We start from the raw sequence: 14,058 nt of genomic DNA, 5'->3' as shown, positions 1-14,058 counted from the left end.
GAGGATTCTGGAAAACCTTAATTAACAGGTTTGACTATCCCTAGGTACCAGAAAATTAGCACAATGTCATGATGGGACCCTGAGAGTTTAACTCAGGATAGCACCTTCCCCTTAGATTATCCCTAAACTGAGAAACCTGGAGCAGTGGCTGAATCATTCTTTTGGCTGGGAAGGGGACCCAGAATCACAAACTCATCTATACTGTTTAAGTGTCTAAGAAAAGCTATTGTTTTGTAACAGAGGTGATCACTGGATTGACATCTAACGAAGGTCTCTTGCAAAATGCTAGAGAGGTCTCTGGCCTAGTTTTCTTCCACATTTTCATAAATGATTGCAATTGACATTTCAATACTGCATGAAAGGTTTTATAAAACACCTTCCTTATGATGCTATGAAATAAGTAGTGCAGATATCATTATACACATTTACAGATGAGGAAATCCATAAATACTCAGAGTTGAAGGAGTTTTCCTAGAGTTATATAGAGCCAAGTCTCAACCAAGCTTTCTTGTCCTAAAGCCAGTTATTATTCCTCCATATTATTAGACTTCCCCAATTTGGATAATAGCATACTTATCAAATTTGGGAGGGAATGGATTATTTTTCATTTTCCCTGTTGATCTCCCTGCTTTGACCCCTTCCTTCTCCAATCTAGCCTCGGTATTTCTACTTAGTAACTTTTCTAAAGCATAGAAGTTATTCCCCAATGGTCAAGAATCTTCAGGGATTCCCTGTAGTATAAAATAGAAAGCCTCAACCTTGGCATTCAAAACTTTTATATGACTCTAGTCTACCTTTCCAGAATTATTTCACATTATTTTATTTTATATATTATGTTCCAAACAAACTTGCATATTTCCTGTTCCCTGAAATTTCCACCAATGTGCTATTGCATAAGACCAAGTCTTTTTCTTTTCTTTTCTCTTTTTGTATTATAGCTTTTTTATTTATAAACATTTTTATTTATTTATCAACATTTATTTTTCAACATTGACCCTTGCAAAGCCTCCCCTCCCCTAAATGGCAGGTAGTCCAAAACATGTTTAATAAGTTAAAATACATATTAAATCCAATATGTGGATACATATTTATATTTATTTTTCTTGCTGCACAAGAAAAATCAGATCAAAAAAAAAAAACTAGGAAAGAAAACAAAATGCAAGTAAACAACAATAGAAAGAGTGAGAATGCTATGTTGAAGACCAAGTCTTTTTCAAAAAGAGAAGGGGGAGTGTTGTTATTGTTCAGTTAGTTTCAGCTGGACCTTATTCTTCATGACCCTATTTGGGATTTTCTTGACAAAGATACTGAAATACTGGGGATATTGCCATTTCCTTCTACAACTCGTTCTATAGATAAGGAAACTAAGGCAAACAGGGTTAAGTGACTTGCCCAAAGTCACACTGCTAGTAAGTATCTAAGATTGGATTTTAATTCAGGTCTTCTTGACTCTTATCTACTGCACTACCTAGGTGACTCAGCAAGAGGAAGGCAGCTCACTAAAGCTCCCTGTAACTAAACTGGAAACATAGGAATACAGTATTTAGAACTTCCATAGAATCTATTGATCATAGATCTAAAGCTAGAAGGGACACTGGAGATCATCTAGTTCAAATTCTTTCCATTTGACAGATGAAGAAACTGAGGACTAGAGAGATCAAATAATTTGCTGATGGCCATGCAGGTGGTAAGGTGGCAGAACTAGGATATGAATCCAGATACTGATGTACCAAACTCAGTATCATGGTATACCTAGTCCAAGTTCTTTATTTTCCATATGAGAAAATCAGGGAAGAAAGAGAAATTCTTCTACCAGCCTTTCCACTACATCATAGTTCTAGGGAAGGACACAAAGTACCTATTATGTGTCAGGCACTGTGCTACCTATTTTTTAAATATTATCCCATTGGAACACTATTTGCGTACAAAATGATGAGCAAGATGATTTCATAAAAACCTGTAAAGTCTTACATGAATTGATGCAAATTAAAGTAAGCAGAACCAGAAAAACACTGTATACAATAACAGCATTGTATACAATGATCAAATGTAAATGACTTAGCTATTCTTAGCAATATAGTTGTCCAAGACAATTTTGAAGTACTTATGGTTAAAAATACTCCCTACAGAAAACTGGGACACTGGTGCATTATTGGTGGAGTTGTGAAAGAATCCAACCATTCTGGAGAGCAATCTGGAATTATGCCCAAAAAGTTATTAAACTGTGCATATCCTTTGATCCAGCAGTACTACTACTGGGCTTATATCCCAAGGAAATACTAAAGAAGGGAAAGGGACCTGTATGTGCCAAAATGTTTGTGGCAGCCCTTTTTGTAGTGGCTAGAAACTGGAAAATGAATGGATACCCATCAATTGGAGAATGGTTGGGTAAATTATGGTATATGAATGTTATGGAATATTATTGTTCCCAGCAGGATGAATACAGAGAGGCTTGGAGAGACTTACATCAACTGATGCTGAGTGAAATGAGCAGAACTAGGAGATCATTATATACTTCAACAATGATACTGTATGAGGATGTATTCTGATGGAAGTGGATATCTTCAACATAGAGAAGATCTAATCCAATTCCAATTGATCAATGATGGACAGAATCAGCTACACCCAGAGAAGGAACACTGGGAAATGAGTGTAAACTGCATTTTTTTATTTTCTTCCCAGGTTATTTTTACCTTCTGAATACAATTCTTCCTTTGCAACAACAACAAAATTCTGTTCTGCACATATATATTGTACCTAGGATATACTATAAGACATTAATATGCCTGCCATCTAAGGGAGGGGGTGGAGGGAAGGAGAGGAAAAATTCGGAACAGAAGGAAGTACAAGGGATAATGTTGTAATAAAAAATATTACCTATGCATATGTACTGTCAAAAAAATGTTATAATTATAAAATTTTTAAAAAAATATTCCCCACATCTAAAGAACTGATGGAGTCAGAATGCAGATCAAAGCACACTTTTATTTTACTTGATTTTTTTCTTCAGTGTTTGGAGTTTTTTTATTTGTTTTTTGTCTGTTTCTTTCACAACTTGACTAATATGGATATATGTTTTGCATAACTGTATATGTATAAAATCAAATTGTTTGCCTTTAAGGGAGAGCAAAAGGGAGGGAGAGGAAAGAGTTGCATTTCAATTTTTTTCTAAAATTGTGAAAAATTGTTTTTACAAGTAATTGGGAAAATATAAAATATTATGAATAATTCACACATGGGACAGTTAGGTAGCACAGTGGATAGAGCACCAGCCTTGAATTCAGGAGGACCCAAGTTCAAATCTGGTCTCAGACACTTAACACTTCTGAGCTGTGTGACCCTGAGCAAGTCACAAGTCAGGGAAAAAAAAAAGAATAATGCACACAAATATTATTTCATTTGATAGCTAGTGATAAGACTGTCTAACAAGATCACATGCAAAGAGATCACAGGATCTTAGACTGAAAACAAGAAGGGACCTTAGAAGTTCCCACTCTCCCTCTCCCTGCCTCCTCCATTAGTCCAATTTCTTCATTTTACAACTGAGTACCATGGAGGCTAAAACTCTTGTCCAGTGTCATTCAGGCAATAATTAGGAGAGTCAGAATTTTACCCTAGTCCCTAGATTTTAGTAATCTTTCCATAGTACCAAGCTACCTCTCCTTTATTCCCTCTTAAAGATAGAAGGTTAGACTGTGAACTTGAAGTCTATGGATATGAGTCTAAAATAGTCTCTCCTGCTGTATCATTTTCTATCTTCACTGGAGAATATAATGTGCCCTGGGAGCTCCATGATGTTATTTCTAGACTCACATAAACATAACCTATCTTGAATGGCCTCTCTCCAATGAAGTTTAAATGTAGTATTGTACAAAAATTGCATTGCAACAGATGAGTTGCATACTGTATGCTGGGCATAGAATAATGTGACACATTTCCTTCCCTCTTGAGCAAGTTTATAGGAAGTAGCACACCACACATACATATCATACAGGCAACTCATGGCAATAGACTTATAAAACAAATATTTGAACTAGGTGTAAACACCATGGAGTATTGAGGGCAAAAAGAATAAGCCCAGCTCTTTGTCCTGAATATAAAAAATTAACCATCATATTTAGAGTCATTCATTCATCCAATAAGCATTAGGTAATTGTTATGTGTTGAGGATTGTGGTAGAAATTAAGGATATAAAGAGAAAACAGCAAAAATAGCACCTGCACTGAAGCAAATAGTTTACTCAAGAGAAACATGGGAAGATTAGATAAATACAGAACAAATGCAAAATAAGCAGAAAAATATTTGCAAAATAGCTTTGGGGGACAGGGGGAAGATATACAACAAAGGAATTTATAACAAAGTAATTTCTGAGGTGTACACTAGCTACATATAGCAAAATTACCTCTGATGGAGAATGAAGTAAAAACTAGATTGGATCACTTAGGAGAGTAGCTAGGTGGCACAGTGGATAAAGCTCCTGACCCTGAGTGCTTCTCTTGCTGAATTCAAATGTGACCTCAGATAAGTATTCTCTATATGACTCTATATAACCCTGGGCAAGTCATTCAACTCTGTTTGCCTCAGTTTCCTCACTTTGTAAAATGAGTTGGAGAGAGAAATGACAAACTATTCCAATATCTTTGCCAGAAACAAAAAACAAAAAAACTGGTGTTACAAAGAATTAGACATGACTGAAACAACTGAACAAGAGAACTTGAGCTAAGTAGAAGAACTAGAGATGATACAAGACAAGGCAAAGGTCTTGTAAAGAGTATTCCAGACATGGGGTTTATTGTTATATAAGGGTGAAAGGGTGTTCCAGACATGGGGTTTATTGCCTGTAGAAGGATATAAAAATATTAGATGGACTGTTGTGTGAAGAACAGCAAGAAGCCCAATTCAGCATAATTGAGGAGGGTATGACAAAATGGAGAGTATGAAGGAGTTTTTATTCCTCCCCCAGCAAATATTTGATAGAAAATTCAGCAGACATAGATAGTTGTCTTAAACATTTTTAAAATTAACTGATTAAGTTAAACAGCTGAGGGCTATAAATTTTTCTATTTCTGGCTCACAGAAAGACTAAGAGAAAAGTCACTTCCTCTCCCTATCACAAGTAAGAACTTTTACATCTGGAGCAACTCCCCAAAATGGAGTAGCACTCAGTATAGTAAACCTAAAATTCAAATCCAACCTCAGACACTTACTAGCTATGTGACCCTCGAAAGTAATTGAACACTTTTTCATCTAGAAAATAAGGGGATTAGACACAATGTCTCTAAAGTTCTTACTCTATGATTGTATAATCTCATGTAACTATACCTGAGGCAAGAGAGATACAATTTACCCTCAGGTAAAAGTGTGCTTCCACCAAATAATAATAATAATAATAAATTTGGGGGCAGCTAGATGGCGTAGTAGATAGAGCACCAGTCTTGAAGTCAGGAGAAGCTGAATTCAAATCCTGCTTCAGTCACTTAACACTAGTTATGACCCTAGGCAAGTCATTTAACTCCAATTGCCTCACCAAAAATAATAATAATAATAAAAGGGAGTCTCATGCCATTGCTAAGACAAGGCAAAAAAGAAATTCCTCCAGCCTCCTCATAATTCCCATTTCAACCATTTACTCTCATTATCTAGGAATAAAACTCTACTGTTTCCTTGCTGAAACAGTGAAGATGCTATCAGTACCATTTGAATTTAGTGTATGGGGCAAAGCTCTGGTCATTCTACCCTAGTTATAGCTAGGCCATCTATGCTTCTCCCATTCCAATCTAGTTATCAAAGAAGGAAGTCCAGCAACTTAAATAACTCCACCCAGCTAGCCCCAAGAGTGGGGAAAGGAGCAGAATTTGATGTGTTAATATAACATTTTTAGACCACTACAAAGTATAGGCTCAAGCAAAAACATACCTGTCGGGAACTGGAAAATAAGCCATCAGACTGAATTTTTACCTTATCCAACCCAGTGGATTGTTGGGTTGGATTCCTGATAGCTGGGGAAACATATATATAACTAAGGATCTTTCACTACCATACTATGATAAATAATTCAGAATTATCTTTAAAGTAGGGGCACAAGCTTGGTCCTGTATTTAAGCAACATAATAACTCAGAAGTATCTCTCATGTGCCCTTTGGGGACTAAGAGTTATGTCAGAGAAGTAGCTTTTCCTTTGGAAAAAGGCCTATCACCACCTGCTGGGACACTCAGAGTGCTAGAGGACAATTTGTGGGAGGGGACACTTGTTAGAACCGTATCTTTTAAAGCATGATTATATGTGACCAGTTATATACAGTGACAGCTGTCAGTATTTTTCACAAGATATGATGAGTCTGCTTCGTTTTCTTTACATTCAAAAGTTAGGGTACTTACAAGTGTGAGAATGTAACAATATAATGGATTGTATTATAGGATAAGGTTCAAAGCTTTTCTAATGGGGCCAAAAAGTCAGAGAGGGGAAATTTCCCCAAGTGTAACTAGGCCCTTCATATTATGTGAGAGCATTGTGACAATTCTGTAGGATGCAATCTACTTATCCAATAAGCATCTTTACAATGCCCTTTAAGTCATCTACAATTTTAGTTCTGATATACCAATGTTCCATGATTTGTAGCCACTTAGCAGCACCCAGAGAATGGTGCTATTTTATAAGATGGGCTTCTAGATAATAAAATATTTACAGCAACACTTTTGTGTAGTAGTAAAGAAGTAAACAAAGCAGATGGTCATTAATTAGAGAATCTATTTCTACTGGGCTAGAATAAATTACTGGAGCATCTAGGTGGCATAGTGGGTAAAGCACTGGTCTTGGAATCAGGAACTCTTCCTGAGTTCAAATTTAGCTTTAGATATTTATTAACCATGTGACCCTGGGCAAAGTCACTTAACCCTGCTTACTTCAAGGACTGTTGAGTTGGACATAGCAGAAAATGACTGGACAAGAACCAGTTATTATATTTAGCAATATTATAGCTTTAACTAACATGAAAAAATTTTAATAAAATTGAATAATAATTTTAATAATAAATGTTAAGAAAAAATGAATAAGAGAATGTCTACATACCAAGAGTGTTTTAGGCAACACAACATGAAGTATCTGCTTGCTAACTGAGCCAACATGGCTCATGTACTTCCTAAGCAGCTTCTAGTCTCTATGTCTACAACTTCTGGGAGAGAAAAAAATGCTTCAGAGTCAAAGATGTATAAAGGAACCTTTATACATCAAATGAGGCATTCTCCTGAATGAAAATTTCTAAAAGATGTGGAGATTTTCTCAAGCTTCCATGTTTCAGTGTGGACTCATTAAAAAAAATTGGAGTTGGAATTAGAAGTTAAATTTGAATATAGTCTTTCTTACTGAATAGCCTAATGTGATCCTAATGGCTAACTTCTCTGGACTTCAGTTTCCTTACTTCTAAAATAGTCATAATAGTAATGAAATTATTGTGAAAGAAACATTTTGTAAGTTTTCATTTTGGTTTGCTAATGCATTTTTAGGATGTTGTTGTTTTTTTGGTTTTTTGTTTTTTAATTTCATAAGTAAAGAACAGATCAGCATTCAAATCTCCTGAGCATTGATTAGGAACTTTCAAAGGAATACTATTGCAACAGAAAAGCCAAAGACCCTTCATATGGTATTGCAGGGATAGCACTCACACATACATCTTTGGTTGTGGCCAATGCAGGAATTTGTTTTGCTTATTTGTTATAAGGATTTTTTTCCCTAATTTTTTTCTCTGATGGGGAAGGAGAAAATGGGGGAGGAGAGAAAATAAATTTTCGTAACTTGAAAACTCACAAAAGAAAGGATAAACGCTCATATGCACCAAAAAAGCTAGAGCAGAATTACAAAGATAATTCCAATAGCCAGCATACTGTTGTTCATCCTTCTTTTACAAAGAGGACCAATGATATCATGAAGTGATAATGTCTCTACTCCTGTGTGAATTGAAGTAAGGCAGAGTTGCACAGTCATCAGCCTCACTCTCTCTTCCAATTATTAAAGTCCAGTGGCAAAACAAAAAAGTCAGACTAACTGGTGATAGTCTGGGATGCAGTAGGTGACCTTGGTGTCTTTGATGTCTAACTTAGTGTTTGACTAAGTTCTAAGTGCTCCACAGCATCTGCTTCTGGCACCTTCATGGCCATTGAAACAAATTGTTCTCATCTGCTCATTTTGTGAGGTAAAGTCTTATCCTCAAACTTGTTTAGCCCATCTGCCAAAATGGTTTGCCAAGGTGTGGCTATTGTGCTTGCTTCAGCTTTTGAAGGCAAGGGTAAATGTTGAATGAGAGGTAGACACCAAAGCTGGATAAGCAACCCTGAAAAGGGCTAGGCAAGCCCTCATACCAGAGGTGCTAGTCCTCCTTGAACACCCCTTTCACCTCAGCTAGTATATATATATATATATATATATGTACATGTATATATGTGTGTATATAAATATATCTACATATGTGTATTTTGCATATGTGTATACACACATATATATGTATATCCTCTGTGTGTGTGTTCTCTCTATCTCAGAGAGAGAGAGAGAGAGAGAGAGAGAGATTCTTTTAAGGTGGGTAAGGCAAGAAATTAAGTGACTTGCCCAGGATCACACAATTAGTAAATATGTGAGATAGACAGTATATAAACCCATATTTTTCTCACCCAAGTTTAGTGCCCTCTACCAGGACTTCTTAAGCTTTTTCTACTCCCAACCCCTTTTCACTCAAAAAAATTTTATGTGACTCTGGGTAGATAGGTAATAGAGATGCAAATCAAACATTTGCTAATAATAAATCATAAAGAAATTTATTTTAATTCTTTGGTATGCATATAATTTTATCATTTATTAAAGATGAAAACAAATTTACATGCTAATTAAATGGCTATGCTTTTTTATTTTTACATAAAAAAATAAATGTTGGTGGAACATTTGATTTCTTTTATTGTTGGAATATACGGGAGCCACCTGACAGTGGCTGCTGGAAATCCAACCCAGACCTGCAGAAAGGATCTCCTCTTGTGAGAGGATGATACAAGGAGACTGAGAGGCAATTGCTGTTCTCTAATCTCAGTGACAGAGGCCATTCATTGTATTGTCTGACCTCTCTCCTCTTCCCTCGGCCTCCAATTTATCTCATTCACAGTCTGCAACACTTGTGTTCAGCGAAGGCTGCCTTTCAACTCCTTCAAATGTTATGATTCACAGCTGTGGAGGCTCTTGGAAAACTGACCTGTCTCTTAACATTTTACTACTGCCACATTTTTTTAACATTCAGTTATCTGACTCTGTTTAAAAAGCTTCATACTGTACTAATGGTATCAAACTAAACCACCCAGTTGCAGACCTCATACCGACTTAGTTTTGAAAAGTAATATCATTTATGCTGTATTTTTATTTACTTCTTTAAATATCCTCCAATGTAAAGGGCTGAAAACTGAGTTGCACTGAGTCCAAGCACTTGAGGATAATTACCAATTGGACAATACTCTATTAGCATATGCTTGGAGAATGACCCAGCCCCATCATCCTGTGCTGGTTCGATCTGTGGGTATATACAGTGAATGAAAAGAGGCATTGAAGGGTAGAGTAGGACAAGTAGGATCATTCTTTGGCAGTGGAGAGAGAGAGAGGATATATTTATTCCCCTGAAGGTGACCCCAAAAGACCAAGAATAAAGACTTTTGCTTATCCTGACTCTGGCTGATTCCAAGGTATCCAGAGTACTAACACGTTCATTACACCCCAATTACATTTTAATCTTATTCAGCCTATTCCCAGGATTGTTATGGTCTACATGTAGGCTGGCAACCACATGTTTGATACTTCTTGCACTATATTTCTTTTTTTTTTTTTATCAATAGTATTTTGGTTTTCCATATATATATAAAGGTAGTTTTCAATATTCATTTTTGTAAGATTTTGTATTCAAATTTTTTCCTTCCTTCCTTACCTCCCCATTCCCAAAGACAGCAAGCAATCTGATATAAGTTATACATATACAATCATTTTAAACATATTTCCATAATTGTCATGTTGTCTTGCACAATATTTCAAAGAAAAAGCCATAGCATCACTTGAGGAACACTGAGTGTCACAAAAGCAATGTAGGTACCCAAACTTAGAGGCAAAATGGCAGAGACAGCTGGATTTAAGACCTGTTTCAAATTCTTATGAGCTGTGTGACCTTGAACAAGTTACTTCATACCTGAGCATCAATTTCCTCGTTTGAAAAACGGAGTTGTACTCCATGACTTCTAAAATTATGATCTGAGGTTTTCTTGCTGTTTTTCCAAAATTTGGATTTGATTCTGATGAAGACCAGAAGTCAAATCCACTAGGTGTCAGTCATTAAAAAGGAGTCATTGGCCCTGAACTAGATGGGTGCATGGATCCAGTTAGAAGTAATTATTTCTGTTCTTATCAAGTAGCTTAAACTTCTTTCCATGAAATAGGAGCAAAAGAAAAAAGTGGGAAACTGATTTTCAAATTTCAATATCTTTTAGGAGTATTTTTTTTTACTAACTCCCATCATAGCTTTGTCCTTATCCCTTCACATATTTGACAAAAATGTGAGAAAAATCTCATGCAAATATAGCATAAATGACTTACCTTTCAGAAAGAATAATCATCTGAACTTTATCTCATTTAAGATACTTGTACATAAAGGCATCTTTTAGTTTGCAATGTCTTTTTTTCAAAACTGAATTTGATTCAAAATTGAATTTACCTGGTTGGGTAATATTCGGTTTTTGTTTATTTTGTTTTGTTTTACAACCAGACTTTGATCTGATTTCTTTTGATTAGCTAAAGAGATGGGCAGAATTTCTGGAAATACCAGTACTCTGTGCCAAGTTGGCCAGAAGACATGTTTGAGTCCCACATTTATCACTTTCTAGATAAATGAATTTGAACTTCTAATTTAACCTCTATGAGGTTATGTCTTCTTCACAGAGTACTTATAAGGATCAAGTGAAAAATAAAAGTGAAATTACTCTGCAAAGCATAAAATACTATACATAAATTATTTTCATTATAAAATATTGAAAATATTGATTTTCATCCTTAATTATAACTGGGATAAAATACTGGACTATAGAGGTAAAAATTGAACACTAAATTTGGAGTAAGAAGTGGAAGTAAGAAGTGGAAAGAACTTGAATCCCAGTTGAATTCAATCCAAATTTACTAACACCTATGTGTGCAAAGAACTATATTAGGTGCTAGAGACCCAGAGACAAAATGAGTCCCACAGGAAAAACATGGAATCCTCTTCCCTTGAAAAGGGAGAGACTATACACATTTAATGTATATCTGCTGATAAATGTGATTGATTTTACTCAAGTTGTTTTTACAAGGCAGATATGAGGTGCAAGTAGGACAAATTTCTAGCAAATCACTGGCTTTCAATTTCCTCATCCCTAAAATTGGCTCAATGATCTCTAAAGTTCCTAACACCTGCAAATTTCTGTGTCTGAGTTTCAAAAACCTTAACAGTCATATATTAGTGCCTTCCCAATTTGTTGCTGTTGTAACTGGCAGTATTAAGAATATGGAGGACACTGAGTGGCTGCCCATCAGCTGGAAAATGGCTGAATAAGTTATGATATATGAATATTATAGAATATTATTGTTCTATAAGAAACAATCAGAAGGATGACTTCAGAAAGGCCTGGAGAGACTTGCATGAACTGATGCTAAGTGAAATGAGCAGAACTAGGAGATCATGGTACTGGTCAACAATAAGATTATACAATGATCAGTTCTAATGGACATAGCACTTCTCAACAATGAGACGATTCAGAGCAGCTCCAATTACCTTGTGATGAAGATAGCCATCTATACCCAGAGAGATGACTGTAGGAATTAAATGTGGATCACAACATATCACTCTTTTTATTGTTAGTTGCTTGCATTTTATTTTCTTTCTCATTTTTTTCCCTGTTGATTTGATTTTTCTTTTGAAGCAAGATAATTATATAAATATGTATACATATATTGGATTTAACATATATTTTTACCATGTTTAATATATACTGGATTACTTGCTAGCTAAGGGAAGGATGGGAAGAAGGGAAGGGGAAATTGGAACACAGAGTTTTGCAAGGATTAATGTTTAAAAATTATCCATGTATATCTTTTGAAAATTAAAAAGTTTTAATAATAAAAAAGAAAAGAATGTGGAGTCTTGATTAGCTTTGCAAGGGCCCACAAAGAACTTATGCTGTCATAGACATAGTACTAATTGTTGGAATTTAGAAAAGTTTAGGTGCAAAGCACTTCACATACATTATATCATTTGAGCTTCGCTGTAATACTGGGAGACAGGTGCCATTATTATCAATAAGGAGGTAAAGGTCAAGAAGAGTTACTTCGACTAGAGTCACACATTAACTAAGAATCAGAAACAAGATTTGAACATGGATCTTCCTTACTCCAAATCTATTCACTGTGTAACCTACAAATAACTAAAATTCCACTTCCCTTCCTGAAAATGGAGAGAACATTACTCTGTATCACTGGGGTTCTGAGTGTACTTATAAAGCAACAGATAGTTAGGCTGAGAGCCAAGTTCCAGTATGTGGGACAGAACATTCCCCACTACCCAATCTAATCAAAAAATTAGCCAACATCTATAAAGTTCAAACTATAGGTTTATGTTTGGGGAGGAAATATTGAATTCAGTTCCATCCAACATTTATTAAGCAAGGCAAGACACTATGCTAGACCTGAGATATACAAATCAAAAACCAATAGATTCTTTACCTTCAAGAAGCAACAAGCTTATATTCTACTAATGAGCACTTTTTGTATTTCATTTCTGAGAAGGGGTCCACAAGCTTCACTAAGCTGCCAAAGGAGTCCATGACAGAAAAATTTTTTTTAAAAACCTTCCTTTCGGTCTTGTTTTTCTTCCAATTCCCAATTCTGGAATGCCTTTTTCTTTACTGACTGAATTACTATTTATCCTTAAAAATCCCTCTCCTCTCTGAAGCCTTTCCTGATATTTTACTGAGTGATAAGTGAAATACAATGGAGACTGTCTTGCAATTTCTTTAAGATATTTTTTTAGGGTTATAAGTTTATAAGTAACAGATTTTCCTCCTCAGATATCAGTCATATAATAGTCATGCTGTACCCTTCTAGTATACTTCTCATGTCATAGTATGTATTAGGCTGTGTATTTGTTTCATATATATCCTCTAGATGGATAAGTTCCCTAAGGCTCTTTCCCCACTACTTTAGAAGTGATCTCCACATATATTAGATCTTTGTTATGAAACCCTGTCTTGGCCCTAAAGAGGAAGTCAGGAGGTAGGACTTGAGACTAGCTAAGGAGAAATCAACCCAGAATGATTCCCTTTTCCCCCTCGGAGCTGCAGCTGCTGTTAAGAGGACATACAAGAGTTTGAGAAATGTCTTGTGGGGATGTTTAGGTGGGGGAAAGCAAGAAGGTTCGGTGACACAGCATTCATGATGCCCCCCTCCTCTTGAAAGCAATTTCTTAAGAGACTTTTGCTCTTTAGCTTTCTCCTCCTTCTGAGCTTGTTTGCCCTTTCATTAGTTCCCTGGGACTCGTCTCAGCCTTCCCTCCATAACCCTTAGCCTGGGAGGGGCTAACTTATCTGTGAAAGTCAGCAATGATGAGAAAGAGTCAGATAAGAAACAGAAAGAAACACTAAGTCACCTCAGAACTCCGAGCTTTTGCCTGGATATAAGGGGATGCAAATCACAAGCAAGAAATTTCCTGGATAAGGAGGTATTATTGCCTAGCTGATCCCACTTGACTTTGACCATTTAAGATTCCAAGAAATCTCTCTGTATGCTAGACCTTATAATTGCCTTGTATTGATAACAAACATTCATTATGTGCTCATCATGAAGTCATTCTAGTTCCTTCATCTAGTTCCTTTGTTTGATTAGAGATTTCATGTATTCATTGTCCCAACAATTATTTATCAATAATAATTTAGAGGATTTTTTAAAGGCTTAACTTGAGTCAAGCGCTGTGCTGAGAGTATAGGTATGCAACCACAATCAAAATAGTCCTTACCTTCAGA

Source organism: Sminthopsis crassicaudata, chromosome 1, assembly GCF_048593235.1.
Source record: "Sminthopsis crassicaudata isolate SCR6 chromosome 1, ASM4859323v1, whole genome shotgun sequence".
In the NCBI taxonomy this organism is placed as follows: Eukaryota; Metazoa; Chordata; class Mammalia; order Dasyuromorphia; family Dasyuridae; genus Sminthopsis; species Sminthopsis crassicaudata.
Note: the sequence above shows the minus strand (reverse complement) of the source record.